At 38.1% G+C, this 18,275-nt stretch overlaps 1 protein-coding gene and 1 pseudogene across 2 annotated transcripts in view; one reads left to right on the top strand and one right to left on the bottom strand.

The window, feature by feature from the left end:
- Positions 1-18,275, top strand: part of LOC118240428 (sialoadhesin-like) — a 105,325-nt gene that overhangs the window by 18,949 nt on the left and 68,101 nt on the right. The gene's annotated exons all lie outside the window — the stretch shown is intronic.
- LOC145653204 (protein turtle-like) lies at positions 81-15,799 on the bottom strand (annotated as a pseudogene). The gene is made up of 13 exons (XR_014119569.1): positions 15,517-15,799; positions 11,135-11,467; positions 9,995-10,210; positions 9,022-9,378; positions 8,900-8,926; positions 7,140-7,331; positions 6,634-6,903; positions 5,275-5,544; positions 4,935-5,174; positions 4,687-4,768; positions 3,990-4,038; positions 3,615-3,814; positions 81-1,161 (listed from the first exon to the last, which is right to left on the bottom strand). The product of XR_014119569.1 is annotated as a protein turtle-like (transcript).

The following is an 18,275-nucleotide window of genomic DNA, read 5'->3' as shown; positions in this document are numbered from 1 at the left end:
TTTTTACAATTTTTAAATCATTTACTGAGTGCAAGAAGTGTGAAGCCTTTTGTGATAAATGTAACAGAAATATTTCAGGCATAATGTAACTTTGCCTTCGGTGCAAATACAGAGTAGACATGGAAAATGTACTGTAATATAAACAAGCAAATGTTAAATCTTATCCATATGGGGCACGCTCTGCACAATCGGCTTTGAGGGTCTTATCACATCGCTGCTGCCACCCAGTGAGTAGATCGTGCCATTACATCTGTGCTGAGTTCTGTTTCCAGGGCCGACTGGGCGAAAGGACGATTTAGATCTCTCGTTCTGAATTTAAAGTACAGTGTTCAGCTACCCAACAACTATAAGTGGAACAGTCACTTGTTGTACAGGATTCAAGAATGAAGGCTATTAGACCCCCTGCTCTGTGACCTGGGACCTGGGAATGTTACTCTGTGACCTGGGAATGCTGTGTTAAAAATATTTGTCTGAATAAATAATTAAAATTAAAACCTTCAAGGACATTCATTCTAGCCAGTCACCTCTCAAGATACCATATTGTACTAAAAACTAATCAATGAGAATGAAAGAATGGTAGGGAAACATCATCATAATGTCATGGACAGTGAATTATGCAGTACTGTGTATGTACAGTGGTCACTGGACACTGGTCAATGCACTGCAGAGAACATCTTCATGTGTGGTAATATTACAAAGAGAACCGAGATCCTTGAATGCAGTGAAGTGAATTAAAGTTTGTCCTGTTACTGTGCGCTGGTGTATCATTATTATTCTACATGTCTATGACATGAAATACATGTTTATGACATGTTTGTATATGTATATAACATGCAGAGTTTCTAACCATCCTTCTTGCAGTGGTAAGCAATCTGTGGCTAAATGTTATAAATGATACATAATATAATGTCATAAACATTTTATAATGTGTATCTTGGTCCAGTTTGCAATAATACCCTGTCTGACTGATCCCTAAAATAAATCAAAATCACCAGCAAGATTTTAAATTTAGTTTGTACCAATTTCATATGTGTTTGGAGGAGAAGGTGGAAGACTGTTGGCACTTTTCTCATTTTCACGCAGGACTGGAGATTGATGGTTGGTGGAGGATTTTCTTCTCATGTTCTTGAGATTGTGCTGTAGATGTGGGTTTCGTCCTTGCTGCAAAATTTTAAAACACAAAGAACATAATCTAAAATAAAAAATCATTTACTGTAACTCTTCAGGAAAATTATATTGTTTTTAACCTAATCTCTGTCTAGTGTGTGGTCGTTGGTGAATGGCCAATTAGCACAGATCATTTTAACTTGTTTCCCTGTACTAAGAAAAGGACAAAGACTCAGTGTTAGGCTACTGCTAATTAGATCTAAGTGTAGATCTGCTTCACTGTGCATGAATACACAACTAAAACAAAACCTCAGTGAAAGCACAATTAACTGCAGCTGCTTCTCACTGTGCACCTGTGTTTGGAAGTTGGTTAAATTAAGATGTGTGTTCCATCAGTCAATCAAATTTACTTCTAGAGCACAATTAAAAATAAATGAAGGTTGACCAAAGTGATGTACAGATGAAAACAGTTCAGATGTAAAAATATTTAAGGCTTTGTCACCCAATTATGAATATGGGAGAGCACAGTCGAAGGTGTCATGGTTAGTCCCTCCTAGCTTCTATGTTCCATGGTTTCCCTGTCGTATGTTTTATTTTGGTTCTGTTCCTTAGTTTCTTTTTTTTCCACCCCTCGTTTGGTTTTACACGCCCGTCATTAGTTTCGCCTGTTCCTCGTTTCCAGTCTTGTTAAGTTCAGGTATTTAAACCCTGTCTGGTGGCCTTGGTGTTTTGCTGTTGAATGGATGAATATCTGGTTGAATGTATATCCGTATTGATGTATTGAAAGTCTGTATCCGTAAGTTTGTACTCCGTGCCTTTGTGTTTATCCTAGCCTCTGTTATAGCCTGCTTCCCTCATTTGCCTTCATGTGTTTTTGCTTATCATGTATCCCCATAATCTTTGAATTGGCTCAATGACCCTGGACCGTTATAGCGACTCTGAATCTGAATTTGCCCCTAATAAATCTCGCTCTTCTCCACACTTACAGCTCACCATTACAAAAGGTTTAAAAAACAATCAAGTCAAATATGAAAAAAGACATAATATGGCTACTTAATGTAAGTAATGTATCGACAATAGTTCTATTTAAATTAATATATCTAATTATATGTCTGTTAATCATATATACCTTTTGTCCATCTACAGACTCTATAAAAATATCAACTTGAATGTTTTAGATGATTCATTACTGCCACTTCAGAGAGTTTGAGAGTTTATTAGTTATCTATAAAGGACCACTCAAAATAAAGTGTTACCAAAATTAAGGAATATTATTTAAAGTTTATATTGTATTTCTGGAAAAATTGTACCTAGTGGATGGATGTGTAAAGACAATAAAATGAAGCCCAAGACTGAGTCTTTAGGTAAGCCATGTGTGATGGAAGTGGAGAGGAGTAAATCCTGTTTGAATAGTGCAATCTTTTAGCTAAAAGGACAACCAGCCTCTGGCAGTTCTCTGGTACCAACCCAAAGATTAAAATGATGTAAAAGGATATTGTGGTCCAGCATCATGAAGATGAAGCAATTACTAGAGCTAAGTGAAGGCAATAAATCATTAGTTAACTAAGGGTTGAGTCTATACTGTGCAGCACCCTGAAACCTGATTGAAACTTGTTCAAATTGTATTTAATAATAACTAATATATTATTATTATTATTATTATTATTATTATTATTATTATTATTATTATTATTAATAAATAAACCTATTTAATATTAATAATAATGTTTTTTATATATAAATTAATTATTTTATATTTAATTTATATATATTTTATATATAAATTAATTAAAACAGTTGGAGCATCAGCATTCAACATCTTTAAGAAAATTTAAAGAAACAACATCTAAGAGATGAGTGTAGGATTATCTGAAACACCATATTATACAAGATAAGAAAATTAATCAGAATCAGAATTGTTGGGGTGTTGCTAAGACATTATCTTAAACTGTCCCATCTAAAGACTTGTTTAATTTTGTAATTCTTATTTTGTACTATATATAGCTAGACACACAATTTCACTCAAAATGTCACATTTCGCATTTACTTCATGACATGCTCTATTAAAGAGTGTTATATTCCTTCCAAAAAGTGAATTTTTTGGTTTTAATAGATTGAGAGGCATTTTATTTAACAAAATTCTATTTTGAACAATTTAATTTACTGATGCATGCTTTCCAAAACAGTGAATTCTTCTTTGATTTTATTTAACCTATACACTGCAGTAATTATTTTTTCAAGTCTTAACACAAAACCAAATTTTAAGATTAAATAAAAGATGTAAAATTTTAGGATTTAAAATAGTTGGCCAGTAGGTATAAGCATTTTCTATAACTATTAAAATGGTTTTGGCCTCTGTCAAGATTTTTAGTTTTATTTATTTTTAGAGGGAGGGGTATCTCATCAGCATTAGTGTGCGTGCTTATTTGTGTGAGTGCATGTGTATGTGTGAAGGTGTGTCTAAGTGTGACAGAAATATGGTTAACTGAACCATTTGCATTGCCTACCAGGCAGAGAAATTCACTCTGGCATACTCAGTTTCCTCTTCTTGACTAAGAGCCATTGTTAGTTGGACAGTAGAGTAGAGAGATACTTCCTGTGTGTGGCAGCGTGTGAAATTAATGTTGGAGTAGTGAATGCCGTCATTTGTGGGGTCAGAGGGCATGTCCAGGGCTGAGACGTTATCATATACAGGAATAGAATCACGCTGAAAGAAAGAGAGAGATTAATTCGGACATGGTGATTAATGATTTATGTAATTAATAATCAAAATACAGGCTTAACTCTGTTACTTTGGTCATTGGACCCTTTAAGGAAAACTTTGCAGGGATATTGAGTTGGACTGAAATCTCAATTCTCTGTCGACTATTCTTCAAACTTACTTTTGCGCTGGTCTCCTGACTCCTGCTGCTGACAGCTGCGGTTCGCCCCCTGGTGGTGAACCACAGTAATAACATCACCAGGCTCAATAGCTTCTGTGTTAATCAAACTCCAGTTAAAATGATTTGTGTTAAAACCTGGTTGACATCACTGGTATGATACTTATGTAGTTTAAATCATATGTCACTGACAGACAGCAATTTACCTCCTTTGGTAGGTTAGTCATACCCATCAATCCTATCTCATGGTGTTCTCAAGGCCTGAATACTTGGTTCTCTACTTTTTATTAATTATTCTCCACCTTGGCAACATTACTAGACAGCATGGTCTCCAGTTTCACTACTGTATGCATTATATGCAATTTTCTGCTCATCCAGTCCCCTCATACAGGTTGCCTCCTCTCAGCCTAGTTGATTGCCTGACTGATATTTTCTTCCAACCACCAGCTTGCTGTCTCAGTGATGTAATTATTATGACTTTGTAACTCTATTTTTCTGTAACAGTTATTGAATAACATACCTCATGTTTTAAAATTTTCTTGCATCTTCAATTTGTTATGTGTTTTTTTTTTTTTTACTTCAGTTTAATTGTCATTGTTTATTGTCTTTGCTCGTTTGTATAGTGATCTTGGGGACTGAGCAGTAAACAGCCTACAGCATTGGCAGGGTGTGTCATTTAAATGTGGCTTCAGCTTCTTACCTCATCCATAGACAGACAGCAATGAGAGTCAGAAAGAAAACCACAGTGACTCCAGAAGCTGCGTATGTCCCAGCTGGGTTCCCTGCATCAGGAAGTAGAGGGCAGAATGTTACACAGACGTGTGAACATTCTCGCGATAGAGAGGTGAAAACAAACCAGAACAGATGCTCTATGAAACTGCTCATAAGTGTGCTAGTAACGTTTCTTTCTTTAACCACTGTAGCCATTGAATTCGACCCATAATGTACCTGTTGGAACTGAATATTCTAATGAGTCCATTGATCCAAATTGGTTCTGAGCTGTGCAAAAGAAAAGTCCAACTGCTCCTGTAGCCAAAGTTAAATTGGTGCTGTTTCCCAACAGTATAACACCACTTCCTGTCTTCTTGTACCAGGAGTAATTACTGATGGGGTTGGAGTCACTGTAGCACAGCAGTGTCACCGAGTCACCAGACACACGGTCAGTAACAGACGGGACTCTGGGAGGGTCTGAGTAGGAGAACAGGAATTAAAAGAAATACACTTAAAATGTCATTTAACTTATTATATTCATAACACAAGAGGATAACACAAAGCAAACTGCACCTACATAACACATCCAGCAGGGTGGTGGTGGAGTTGTGCTGTCCCAGCTGGTTGTGAGCGGTGCAGTAGTAGAGTCCACTGTGCTGGGAGCTGATGTTGGAGATGCTGTAATTCTGGCCTGTTGGCAGCAGTGTGTCTGCAGCTGCTCTCTGCTTAAACCAGGAGAAGTTGAGAACAGGAGGGTTTGCCTCACTGCTGCAGGTCAGAGTCACTGAATCTCCCTCCACTCTCTCTCCAGAGGGAACCATCAATGCTCTGGTGTTTCTAGGGGGATCTGAAAACAAACACTCAGTGTTAAAACTAAAGCTCAACTCTAAATCCAAACAAACCTTAATATCTGTAACTTTATATATGCATATATATTAATGGCCCTATTTTTCGGGTGTTTATCAACTATCCTGATAAGTGTCATCTGTGTCATGAACTCGGGTCACCTTCCTAATGTGCAGATCACCATACACCTACCTGGAAACTCACCAGCTTCTGATTCACACTCTATTCAACATACGCGATCCAGTTCTCCTGAATGATCACCTGTCCTACCTCTGCCCTGCCTTCCACCCTCTCTCCTCCAATCATCTTCCTCCCTCCCTCATCCAATCATCTTCCTTCCTCAGCTCTTCATATACCATTGGAAGGTTGCTGGTTTAAGCCCCACCAATGCCAGGCTTCAACTGTTGGGCCCCTGACAAAACTTTAATCCTCAATTGCTTACATTGTACTCAGTCATAATTGTAAGTTGCTTTGGATAAAAGCGTCAGCTAAATGTAAAATGAAAGAACATTCAACTATTCTGACTTGCTTAGTTGCAGCCGCACTGTTTACCTTTGTAGCTCATTTTCGTGTTTAGACTGCTGCTATTTGATCTCAAAGTGTCCTCAGGTTTTGTCTGCGTTACATTCTGTCTGTAGGGGGGCTTCTACTCTCTACAATTGTCCGTGTTTTTTGATGCAGCCTGTCTGTGTTTAATTAATGTCAGGGGTTTTATAGCATCAACTGTCATTCAGAACTCTGGTAATTCTCTATTTTATATTGATATCGAAGTGCTAATTGTCAGACTTATTTTACAGTGGGCATGTGTTACTAAATGGTGTTGAACCCAATTTGAGTCAGTTGTAGTTGCTTCCAAAATTAAAGTCGCTTAATGTATTGGCTGTTTTTTCTAGCCTCTTTATAACACTAGACACTCTGACAGTGTTGTGACCTGGGCAGGGTATTTAAATATATAAACACAGCACATATACTGTGCATCCATACATATATACTTCACATGTACAGTATTAATCATACCTTATATGTATTTATATGTTACATTTAAAACATGTTGAATATGTTGTTTCATTAGGGTATAAACTGCACCTACATAACACATCCAGCAGGGTGGTGGTGGAGTTGTGCTGTCCTAGCTGGTTGTGAGCGGTGCAGTAGTAGAGTCCACTGTGCTGGGAGCTGATGTTGGAGATGCTGTAATTCTGGTCTGTTGGCAGCAGTGTGTCTGCAGCTGCTCTCTGCTTAAACCAGGAGTAGGTGAGAACAGGAGGGTTTGCCTCACTGCTGCAGGTCAGAGTCACTGAATCTCCCTCCACTCTCTCTCCAGAGGAAACCATCAATGCTCTGGTGTTTCTAGGGGCATCTGAACACAAACACATACTGTTAACATTAAAACTAAACTCTCATACACAGTCTGGTTAAGAGATTCTTATACATTCAGAAGTTGTAGTTGATAACTGTGAAACTACAACAGATAGCATCATCATCATGAGCTGTAGTAGTAAGTATTGATTGTAGTGATGTTTCTGGTTTATGATTAACTGACTTTATTAAATGCATCAAGACATCATGATTTTAATATGTAAATTCTCCACTCACACACAGGAGGAGAGAGGAGGTTCTCATGCCTTTCAGTAGCACAGCTATAACTGACTGCATCCCTGACTGCAGATACAGAGCAGGAGACAGATGTGCAGTGAGACACACGCTGTCCGTTCTTGTACCAGATGTAGGTGGGGTTGTAAGGCAGAGTGCAGGTGAAGCTGCAGCTCAGTGTTACTGTCTGTCCCTCTGATCCTGTAATCACTGTAGTGACTACCAGTTCTTTTAAAGTCAGTTGTATATTATCAGAAGCTGGGAGACAAGACTTGTCTTGTGTCACTTGTCTTGTTCTCAGGGAAGTTGTGCCAAGTTTCCAGTGGGCCCTTTCATGAATGACCTGTTTTTAAAAAGGGCAAGTAATGTCAGTATATTTTTTGCATGTTTATACAATTACATAGCAGGTTTTATTGTGTTCCTAAGTGTCTGCATGAACACTACTTATAAGTGCAGTTACAGTATAGACCCCTCCTTTACGCCCTCATCCATGTGATGCCTCTCGCCATGTTTGATGTGTTGTTGTCCTCGGTTAACGTGTCACCGTGTGTGTTGTGTTTACACTCCTTTCCTCACATGTTGCCATGTCCCCCTTTATTACTCATTAGTGTGTCTCCAGCCTCACCTGTTCCTCATTTCCATCCCTGTAAATATTCCTTCTGTTTCCAGTTTTTATTTACTAAGTAATTTACTGTTTATTTACTAAGTTTTATTACCAGTTATGATTTACTATGTGGATGATGGTCAATGTGTAAAGGCTTTAGCATTTAAATGGTCCTCCAATTTTTACTTTACTTTTATTCTTTTACTTTAATTTTTGCCATTAAAAGACTTTTGTGTCTTTGTTTGGTTGTTTGGTTGTTTTGAGACTCACGCCTGCATCCTGTCACAGTAAGAGTTTAATAAAAAATGTAACACTTGCTCTTTGGTCAAAACCAGGTCACCCATGAAAGAGGCCAACAGAGGTTATTATTATTATTATTATTATTATTATTTTTAGTTGCATTTCTATAGCACCTTTCTCAAACTCAAGGTTGCTTCACAAATATTGTTTTTTTTTTCTTTTCTTTTTTTTCCAAGAACAGCAGTGGTTGATTAAAACTTCCAACTGCCAATAATATGTATGTAAAGATAAACACAGTGGACTTAAAAATTAAATGCAGTGATTTATGAAAAAACATGTTAAAAAAAAAGATTCCAAAAATACCTTAAACACTGAAAACTTTTCAATTGAAATATATCTAAAAATGCTGTAGTTGTCTTATGTCTTAGCCATATGTGACTCAGCATAAGTTCACTGTAATCTAGTAGAAGTTGCCAGTGACACAGAGTGAGTGCAGTTTAAAGTGAGGACAAGAGCAAGAGACAATGAGAACACAAACAAAACACACTGATGTAGTACTGCTGAACCAGCTAGCCAGTGCCCAGAAATGTATAGAGCCCTCAACAGTGAAAGGTGCTTCCCAGCTACTTAAAAACATGTAGGCAGAACCAGCAGCAAAAACAAACAAACAACACTCAAACAAAAAAAAATGTTTTTTTCCAGAATCTAATAGATGTGAGGATCTTACAGACAGCAGGAGAGCGGAGCTCCTCATATCCTCTTACAGCACAGGAGTAGCTGCCTGCATCCTCACTACTGTCATACACATACAGTCTATAAGTGTTCTGGTTATATACAGGCTGTCCATTCCTGTACCAGATGTAGGTGGGGTTGTTGGGCAGCGTGCAGGTGGAGCTGCAGATCAGGTGCTTTCGACTACTTCTGTCTGATACTGTAATCTTCAGATCTGCAAGTGATTATAAAAAAATGTCTGGTACTATTTTTAATCAAAAGAAAATTATTATAGCTTACTAAACTTATTTTTAAATTATACAACATTACCTGTGACAGAGAGAGATACTCCAGGATGTCCAGTGTATTTCCCCGCAGTACTATCAGTGTGGAATCTGAACCTGTATGTGTGAGCGTCACTCTCTCTCAGGTGAGTGATTGTCATACTACAGTCATTCTGGGAGCTCTATCTATACTGCACTCTCCCCTCATACTCCTCTTCCTCTCTCACATCCACAGGTTCAACACCAACCTGCTGCTCTGTAATGAACCAGAATGATTTTGTGACCTTCTGGTTATTAGGGTAGGTATAGTAACAGTGCAGGTCCACAGATGAGCCAATCAGAGAGCAGATTGTCTGGCTATAGTAAGTCACACTCCAGCATCTCCAATTATCTGCAGAAACACCTGAAACAGAAACACTAAATGAAAAACAACTGAAACACATCAGTGTTATAGCAATAATACTCTGAAACCAGTACCAGTCAGCAATGTACCATATAAGTGTTTCCTCTAATCAGATACTGTTAGTGAGACAATGAGAATGCAGTTTAAAATAAGGCCCAGAATTCATAAGTATTTGCCTAAGAAGTATTTATAAGAGCATATACAGCATAAAAATCTTATAAAAGTGTGTTACTAACAACTGCTCTTTGATCAAAACCAGGTCACCCATGAAAGAGGCCAGTAGAGGTTGACTAAATGTACACAGGGAACAGGATTGTAATACAGTCAGTCAGCTGGCCTAAGAGAACAGTAGCAATACCAGCAGTGATACATTATAGCTAACTGACTGTGAAATGTTAGGTACAGATATGCAGTAGATGTACTTAATAAAGTGATCATTTAGTGTGTAAATAAAACATACATACATGACTGAAATATACTTACCGACACCTGCAAAACAGAAACTAAAATATATCAGCAATTAAGTAGCATCAAGGTCTCCCAGCCATTGTTAATCTAACAGTAGATGCTAGTGAGTTTCTGACAGAGTGATGAGAGTTTAAAGTGAGGATCTTACAGACAGCAGGAGAGCGGAGCTCCTCATATCCTCTTACAGCACAGGAGTAGCTGCCTGCACTATAGTCATACACATACAGTTCATAAGTGTTCTTGTTATATACAGGCTGTCCATTCCTGTACCAGATGTAGGTAGGGTTGTTGGGCAGCGTGCAGGTGGAGCTGCAGTTCAGTGTGGTTCTCCAACTATATGTGTTTGGTCTCGTAACCTTCAGATCTGCAAGTCATTTTAATTAAGAAGCTTTGGTGTTATATTTATAAATAGTATGTGATTACGTGTGACAGACAGAGATGCTCCAGGTTCACCAGTGTATTGACTGTATTAGTAATATTAGTAATGAAAATGTTAGCTTTTAATATTCATATTAGCTTTTAAACCAAGCCCAATAAATGTGTAGGAAATATGCATAAGATTTATTGATCATATATATATACTCACTGAGCTCTTTTTTAGAAACACCTGCTTTAGGTAAGTGTACAGTCAGAGACTATATATAACCCATCTGTGGTGATGCACAGTTGGTCTTAACCATCTTCATTATCAGTGGTTATTTTCTGACTGATCCAAATGCAAGACACGTTTGCTTAGTAAGTTCAGACTATGCTGCTGTGAGTGCAGATGGTACAGTGAAGGGACTGGTGTTTGCTCAGCTCTTGTAAATGGTTCTGTCCAGTTTCTTACATACACACTATTGTAAATGTAGTCAGTATCACTGCTCTGTTGAAACTGTTTCACCACCTTCCTTCTGTGTGTACTAGTAACAGAGAATCAGGTGAATTATCCCAGCATGAAATATCACACTCTCATGTCAGATCTGACCAGACTGGACTGGAAGGGATAAAATGACTGAATAATTAAAAATGTAATAATATCCATATAAAAAGAATAACACACATGTGGCATGCAAATATGTAGCTTAAGATGGATTGTCTTAATATGGCGAATATTGAATAATACTGAACTTCTGTATTAGCATTGAGATTTCTTGCATACTTTGTGTGTGTGTGTTTGTGTGTGTGTGTGTGTGTGTGTGTGTGTGTGTGTGTGTGTGTGTGAGTGAGTGAGAGAGAGAGAGAGAGAGAGAGAAAGAGAGAGAGAGTGTGTGTGTGTGTGTGTTCTATGTTTTATGTTTGTTATTACCTGTAACAGTTAGAGTAATTCCAGATGAAGCAGATATCCATTCACTACTCCATATTCTAAATCTGAAGTTATAAACTCCAGAGTCACTTACATTCACGTTGTTCATTGTCAGTGTACAGTCATTCCACCAAGTGCTTACAGACACTCGTCCTAAGTATTGAGGGTCTTTACTCAGGTCTTGTGGTTCTCCATCAGATCTCTGGACCTGATACCACTCTCTCGGTCTGTCACTGGAGGAACTAGATGTATATTTGCAGGGGATTTTTACTGTAGATCCAGTAAGAGCACAGAGGCTCCGAGAGGAGAGAGTTACACTCTCCTGAGACTGAGCTCCTGAAACACACACACACACACACACACACACCAGGATTATAGGGGTGAGTTTACACTCTTATCTTTATCTGAGTGTGACTGTCATGGTGTGAATGCTGCTGCTGCTGCTGCTGCTGCTGCTGCTGCTGATGATGATGATGATGATGATGAACACAAACACACATTGGCATTAGAACCACAAACAGGACTCTGCAGTTTAAAGAACATACAAAGCAGTGCACTGTTGCAACATAAACAAATAGATGGAGGCATGCAATTTAAAGGTGCAAGGAGGTGGATTTTGTAACAAATCTTATATCCATTGTGATCTTTATATATTTATTATTTTCTCATTTTTTTCTGAAGTGATTTTTTAAAAGGCTCAATTCTGGTTGACGTGAATCAGATCTTATCTGAGGAAAATGTTAGAGAAAAATTAAATGGTGGCTTGAAAGGGCAGTGGTGATTTGCAGAGAGATCAGAGAGAAATATAAATAGAGATTTCACAAAAAGGTTTACCTGCCAGTAAGATGAGCAACACTGCTACTGAAATATTTCCTCCCATTACAAATATCACAGTATTCCCCTTTGGACAAAATGTATTTAAGTTTAGTTTTTATTTTTAATCTGTACTGTATTCATATGTAATTAATATATTCTCCAAACTAAGCTTGGTCCTCTGCTAAGACTAGAATGATGATACAGTTACAAATTTGTAAGAATATTTCTAAGAATAAGTCAGAGTTGGGGTTCATTTTAAGGTAAGGACTAATATCAGGGTTCACTTTTGTACTCTTTCTTACAACTTTATTCAAGCAGAATCTAATGACATCTCTCTCACTTGTTGTAATTCCCTGCAGGGTTTTGTGAGATCACGCTCACATCTCTTGGCATGTGCAGTCTGTCACTCCCTTCTACTCTGTTCATCACTGGTCAGTGTGTGACCACAAGACTACTGCTGACAGGAGATTATTGCAATGGCTCATTCTCAGCACAGCAGTTACACAGGCATGAAAGAGGCATGGAAGTGGTATCAGAATCAGAATCAGAATTTGCCAAGTACAAAGTGTACATAGAATTCTCTTGGTGTTTAAATAAGATTAAGTACACTAAGATAAATAAAAAAAGATAAACTTCATAAAAACAAAATCTAAACTATATATACACACTATATGTAACCTGTATATGCATGACTACATATAAACTATATATCTTATACATAAACTATGTATAACATAAAAGACAAGTGCATTCACACACACACACACACACACACACACACACACACACACACACAGTTTGTTCTGCAAAGCAAACTCCATTAAAGGCCTTAATGTCACGCCCCCCTCCTCAGCTCTCTCTCTCACGTGATGGGACATTCCACGTGGCTTTGTGTTTGTTTTCCCTCGTGTAGGCGTGTCTCCACGTGCCCTTTGTTTACTTCCCTGTTCCCACATTTCCACGCCCCCCTTATTAGTGATTTTCCCCGCTTTCATCTGTGTCTAGTTCCTTCCTAATCAAATACCACGCTGTTAGTATTTACCCTTGTCCATTATTATTGTCATGTTGTGTAACTGTTGTGTGTCCCTTTGTGTAAGTTCGTACTTGTATGTTGTGTTTTTTTCACGGTGTGCCCCGAGAGCCAAAGGGCGAGGTGCAGGACGCACAGACTCCATCGATGTGGACAAACATTTATTAACACACAAAGACAATGCACTCACATACAACATCAACGATGAACACGAAAACATTTAACAATGACGATGCTAACATTAACATCAACAACGACCAAAAATTCTGCACACTATGAAGAGGGTTTAAATACATACAAACAAGGTGCAGGTATGTGCAGGCGTGGTTACAGACAAACAAAACCCTCCCACTGCACGCTGCGGGCCAAACCACATGATTAGTGAGAGGCGAGCGTTCCGTTACAGTTCTCGACTTCTACTTTCGTTTACATTAAACAATAATTCGCTTGCATCCTACCTCATCACACTTAAACATAGTTAGGACCTATTTTATATTCTTTATCCAAGACCATCCAGGGTAATTGTCTTATTATATCAATATACAGTATAAAATATGTTGTTATATAATTCAGATTAGACATTTTGAGTTCATTTCAACGGTTACGCAAAAAAGGAGATTGACCATCAGCAGTTATGTATGTGCATACATGTGGAGTATTAATTTGTTTTAGCCTATTATTAGTAGAATATTAAAGCATATAAAAAATTCAGCAGACTGTGCATGGGCATTAACAACACATTGTAGCCACCTCTAGACAACTCTTTGCTACCTCTGGGACTCCCCAGTTAAAACGTCCAAGAACCGCCTCTGCATGAAGGTGTGGTGTGCTGTGATAGCCACAAAGGAATACAATACACTTTAATACAATTAAAATATTCAGTATGGAACTTTGTACAATTTTGAATAGACACACACACACAAACACAAACACACACACACACACACACACACACACACACACACACACACACACACACACACACACACACATACACACACACACACACACACACATACAGTAATATTAAAATCTTCAGTTTAGATGTGCAGGTAGTGGGAATTTCCAGGTGCAGAAAGTTATTTGAGATCTCAAATTGTTTGCAATTATTAAAAAATCTGGGATTTTTCTTAAGTAGCTTTTCACATATTTTGGCTATACCCACCTGTTAAAATTAATAAAGTTTCTACCCTATTCAAGTTCCCACAAATGTACATCAATTGTGTGTATATATACACGGGATAACATGATGAATATCCGATGCCAATAGAACACCATTAGAGCTTCATATCTTTACTCTCTTCACTCCAGCCAACAACAACATCGCGAGCTCATCAGGTAGGCACCTCCCTTTGGTGGGGATCATTGAATTAAGCCCACGACACCTCCAGGAGGCTCAACAGTGAGATCTGGTGTCTCAGTCTCACCCCCTCCAAGTTCCCTTTAAACCAAGCTCTACCTCTTAAACACTGTGCCACTCACAAAGACACACACCTCTTAAACACTGTGCCACTCACAAAGACACACACCTCTTAAACACTGTGCCACTAATAAACACAGCTGCACCTCTTAAACACTGTGCTAATATTACTGTAAAAACCATGATGGCCTTTCCGGTGACTAAGGCCATACCCAGCCCCACTGGCACCATTAATGCGTGCTCAGTGCTGCCAGTTCCACTTGGCTATTACCTTTAAGCATTCTCTAACACCAATCCACCCTGGGCTGCCTAGTGACTAAAGCTGGCACCATCAATGCCTCCTCAATGCCACCAGTTCCATCTGGATCTACCACTTTACACCATGACATGACAGCCTCATCCATTCTGCCTTTATGGGGCATTACCCCAACCAGACTGAGTTCTCCTTATCCACAACCACTGACTAGCCCTTTCAGCTACTTCTGACAACTCCTTCACAGCTACTGCCAAATCTGTGCCGAACTGCACAAGTTATAATGTGGCAGACTTTGTGACAAATCCCCTAACACCTGTCTCTACTGGTCTTATATGTGCCTCCCACCTGCGTTCTCTCACCTCAGACACTGCATCTTCAAATGAAACTGTAAGCTCTCAAAATTAATGCATCCGGGGTTTTTTTTGTTTTTGTTTTTTTTATGAGTACCACACCATGTCCAGCCTCAGCGAGGTTAACACAGTACATTGTGGGACCTGTAGTTTTTTTATTTACATCAACAAACAATTTCCAGTCTCGTCCTTCACCCCATCTACCAATATTTAAAGCCAATGCTCATTCTCCAACACGCTCCACTTCTCATACAAACCTAATCGCTTTATTAGAAATTCCACTCAGCAATCTCTAGACATTTACTATCAAACACTATAACACTCTTAAGATCTTGATTGTGTCTCCACATGTGACAAACTAAACTTAGACGCTGATAAAATATGCTTCAACGTGCCAAACCCCACACATAATTTACACTTAGGGTCTTGGCCTACCCACTGTCCATTGTCAAAGCAATATCATGCGTGCCCAAAAAACAAAGTAAAAAAATAAAGGAAATATTCAAAGTTTACCTGCCAGTAACATGACGATTGTTGCTACAGTAATATTTCCTGATGTTCGGAAAGACATGTTTCACACACTGGTTCACACCGGTCACACAGAAGTGATACTTGGAGCTCCAGTAAGTAATAACTTTAGGCTAAATGCTAAATTTAAGCCTTAAATGAAGGTCTCTGCTACTTTCTTGTCTTCCCGACTATAACGGCCGTGACCTCAGTCCTGCTCCTCCTCACACATCCTACACTGGGAAGATGTTGTGATCTTGGTTACTGTCAAACAGCAAAGACACGGAAAGTGTGTTGTGCATTTAGCAGAGCGTTTGTTCATCACACCTCCCCCCTATTTTTAGCTTATAACTTCTTCCTTTTTCTGTTCTCAAGACCACAAAACTCATTCAAGTGTGAGAAACCTTTTTTCCTTTTTGTTTTTCTACTCATTTGCTTTGTTTGTTTGTTTACTGATAAGTTAAAGATGTACTAGTCTGCCCTGGTATCAGGCTTGGCCTCTCCTGTGTCCTGCATCATCTGTTACACCAGATGCCACATCTATCACTTCTGTCAAAGTCCCTGAGGTCAGGTTTGAGTTTGATCAGACTGACTGGTAATGGAATTCTGGGTATTTCTTCTACCGATTGACCATAAATTATGTCTTTGGTCGTCATGGCTGCCCAGAGCTCGTAGTCACATACGTTAGTCCAGACTTTCCTATAGCAGAAGCTGTGAATATATTTAGGTCAAATGTCATCAAACAGGAACTCAGCAGCCATATAGATGAGAGGTGGGCTTATCTTACACTATCAGACAGTAGAGTGTGAATACAGACTGACATTTATACCACTTTAGTCTTAACCACATGCCCAACTCATACCAGTCAAACACACAGCTGCTGTACTGAACATTTATGTGAAGATACAAGAATTTTTATTTTGTTATGTTTACTATGGTGAGTAAATAAACTTTGAAACCACTTTTTCTATTGTAGCCACTTAATTTGAAGAAATAGGAGATGAAATATAAAATAGAAATGAAATATAAAATCCAGAGTTTGTTGTTTCCAGATTTTCTTTTGTAAACTGTTTTTGAAGTAAATAGTAAAGCAAGCAATATAAAGACGTTAATCAGCTTCAGGGGGGCGACAGTGAACTCAGGAAACTGTTAATGTACTGAACACTAGAAAGCAGCACAGCACAATGAGTCATAGCAAGTGAAGTCAGAGCATTTCATGACAACAGAGTTTATGTTGAATTCATAGAGACAGAGAAACCCCAAAGAATTCATTAATTGTGTCAGGAAACAATATTTCTGAAAATAATCTTTTATAGCGGATTAAAACACACATTCTTTGGAACTGTGCGACCATCCTTTTAGTCTCTCAATTTTGCTTAAAAATACAGTGATGCTGTAAACCTGTCAGAAATGCCAGTAGCCCACCCAGTGTGTACTGCAGGTAATGCATCATTCATTCATACGTCACTGTGTAGCCTTTAGCACACAGGACAGGAAATGTGACAGTGATGTACTTCATCCCCAGTGTACTGGTGTAGTGATGCCTGTTGAAATTACATATAATTTGATTTAGTGGCTGTGTAATACTTTCTCATGTATTACTAAATTTGAATACGTTTTTTTCTCTGCTGGTTACACATGTGATAAACAAAATAAACAACTTATATCTATATATAGTTGTTACATCGTGTATTGAGTCTTTTTATATAGAATTACACATTCACATGTGTTTTCTTTAGAAATATATGAAATATATATATATATATTAATGTATTATAATTTCTTACACGTCTCTGTACATCATATTCTATGAGAATACGTAAATAAACAAGAACCACGTGGTGGCCCAAACTACACGGACACTGACGAGGGGGACCGTTACACTTTGTAACAGTATGCGAGTAATTAATGAAGCAAACTGACTTTATTGACTTTAAGTTTGTCTGTGCTGGCAAACTCAGGAAACAAATATTGACTTGTCACTACCACAATCTTTAGCGGTTGCTTCACAATTAGATTTTATTTTTAATTATAAGGTTTTCATAAAAGAATTGTACATAAACATGTTTTTTCTAATGTTCTCTTTCTTTAAGGTAATGATTTTTATTCTGATTAAAACAATATGTAACGGTCAGGGCCACCTGCTAGACTGCCCTCGGTGGCCAATAGAAGGCAGAGACTTCCGTAACGGTAATCACGCACAACCAGCAGCCCGAGTCTGATGTTCCTTAAGGGAAGTGCTCCCTCTGCTGGGGGAGGAGAGGAACGTTCCTTGATTAATGGCTGGTTATTTGATTTGTAGTCCGCCACAGAACATTAGCTCAGGACAGACATTAACCTACTGCAGAATAAAATTAACTTTATAGAACTAAAGACAAAAAAACACAGGCATAAGGAATATATATTGGAAAGTGACTATATTTGGTGTGCATCAAATAGAAATGATCAAGCAGTTTATTATTTCAGTGTAAAAAGAGCTACAGCTCTCAGTTTGTTTGGTAGTGAGATAAAATTTACAAAGTGAGCCTGAACAATTTTATTCCACTGCATGTATTAGTACATTTGTTACAATTGGAATCAATTTTAGTATGTGTTAGAATTTTTATTAGATCTAGAATTTGTTTGAAATCAGTCTTATAAGTGTACTATAGATATTTATTTGGGGTATAGATTTGTGTCAAGCTGTTCTATTATACCTTGTTTAGATTGTCTAAAATTACAGGCTGCGTGTACCTCACATGACGAAGCGTACACCATGTATTACT

Source organism: Electrophorus electricus, chromosome 23, assembly GCF_041902795.1.
Source record: "Electrophorus electricus isolate QZ-2024a chromosome 23, ASM4190279v1, whole genome shotgun sequence".
In the NCBI taxonomy this organism is placed as follows: Eukaryota; Metazoa; Chordata; class Actinopteri; order Gymnotiformes; family Gymnotidae; genus Electrophorus; species Electrophorus electricus.
The sequence above is the reverse complement of the archived record's forward strand: the minus strand, read 5'-3'. Positions and strand labels throughout refer to the sequence as shown.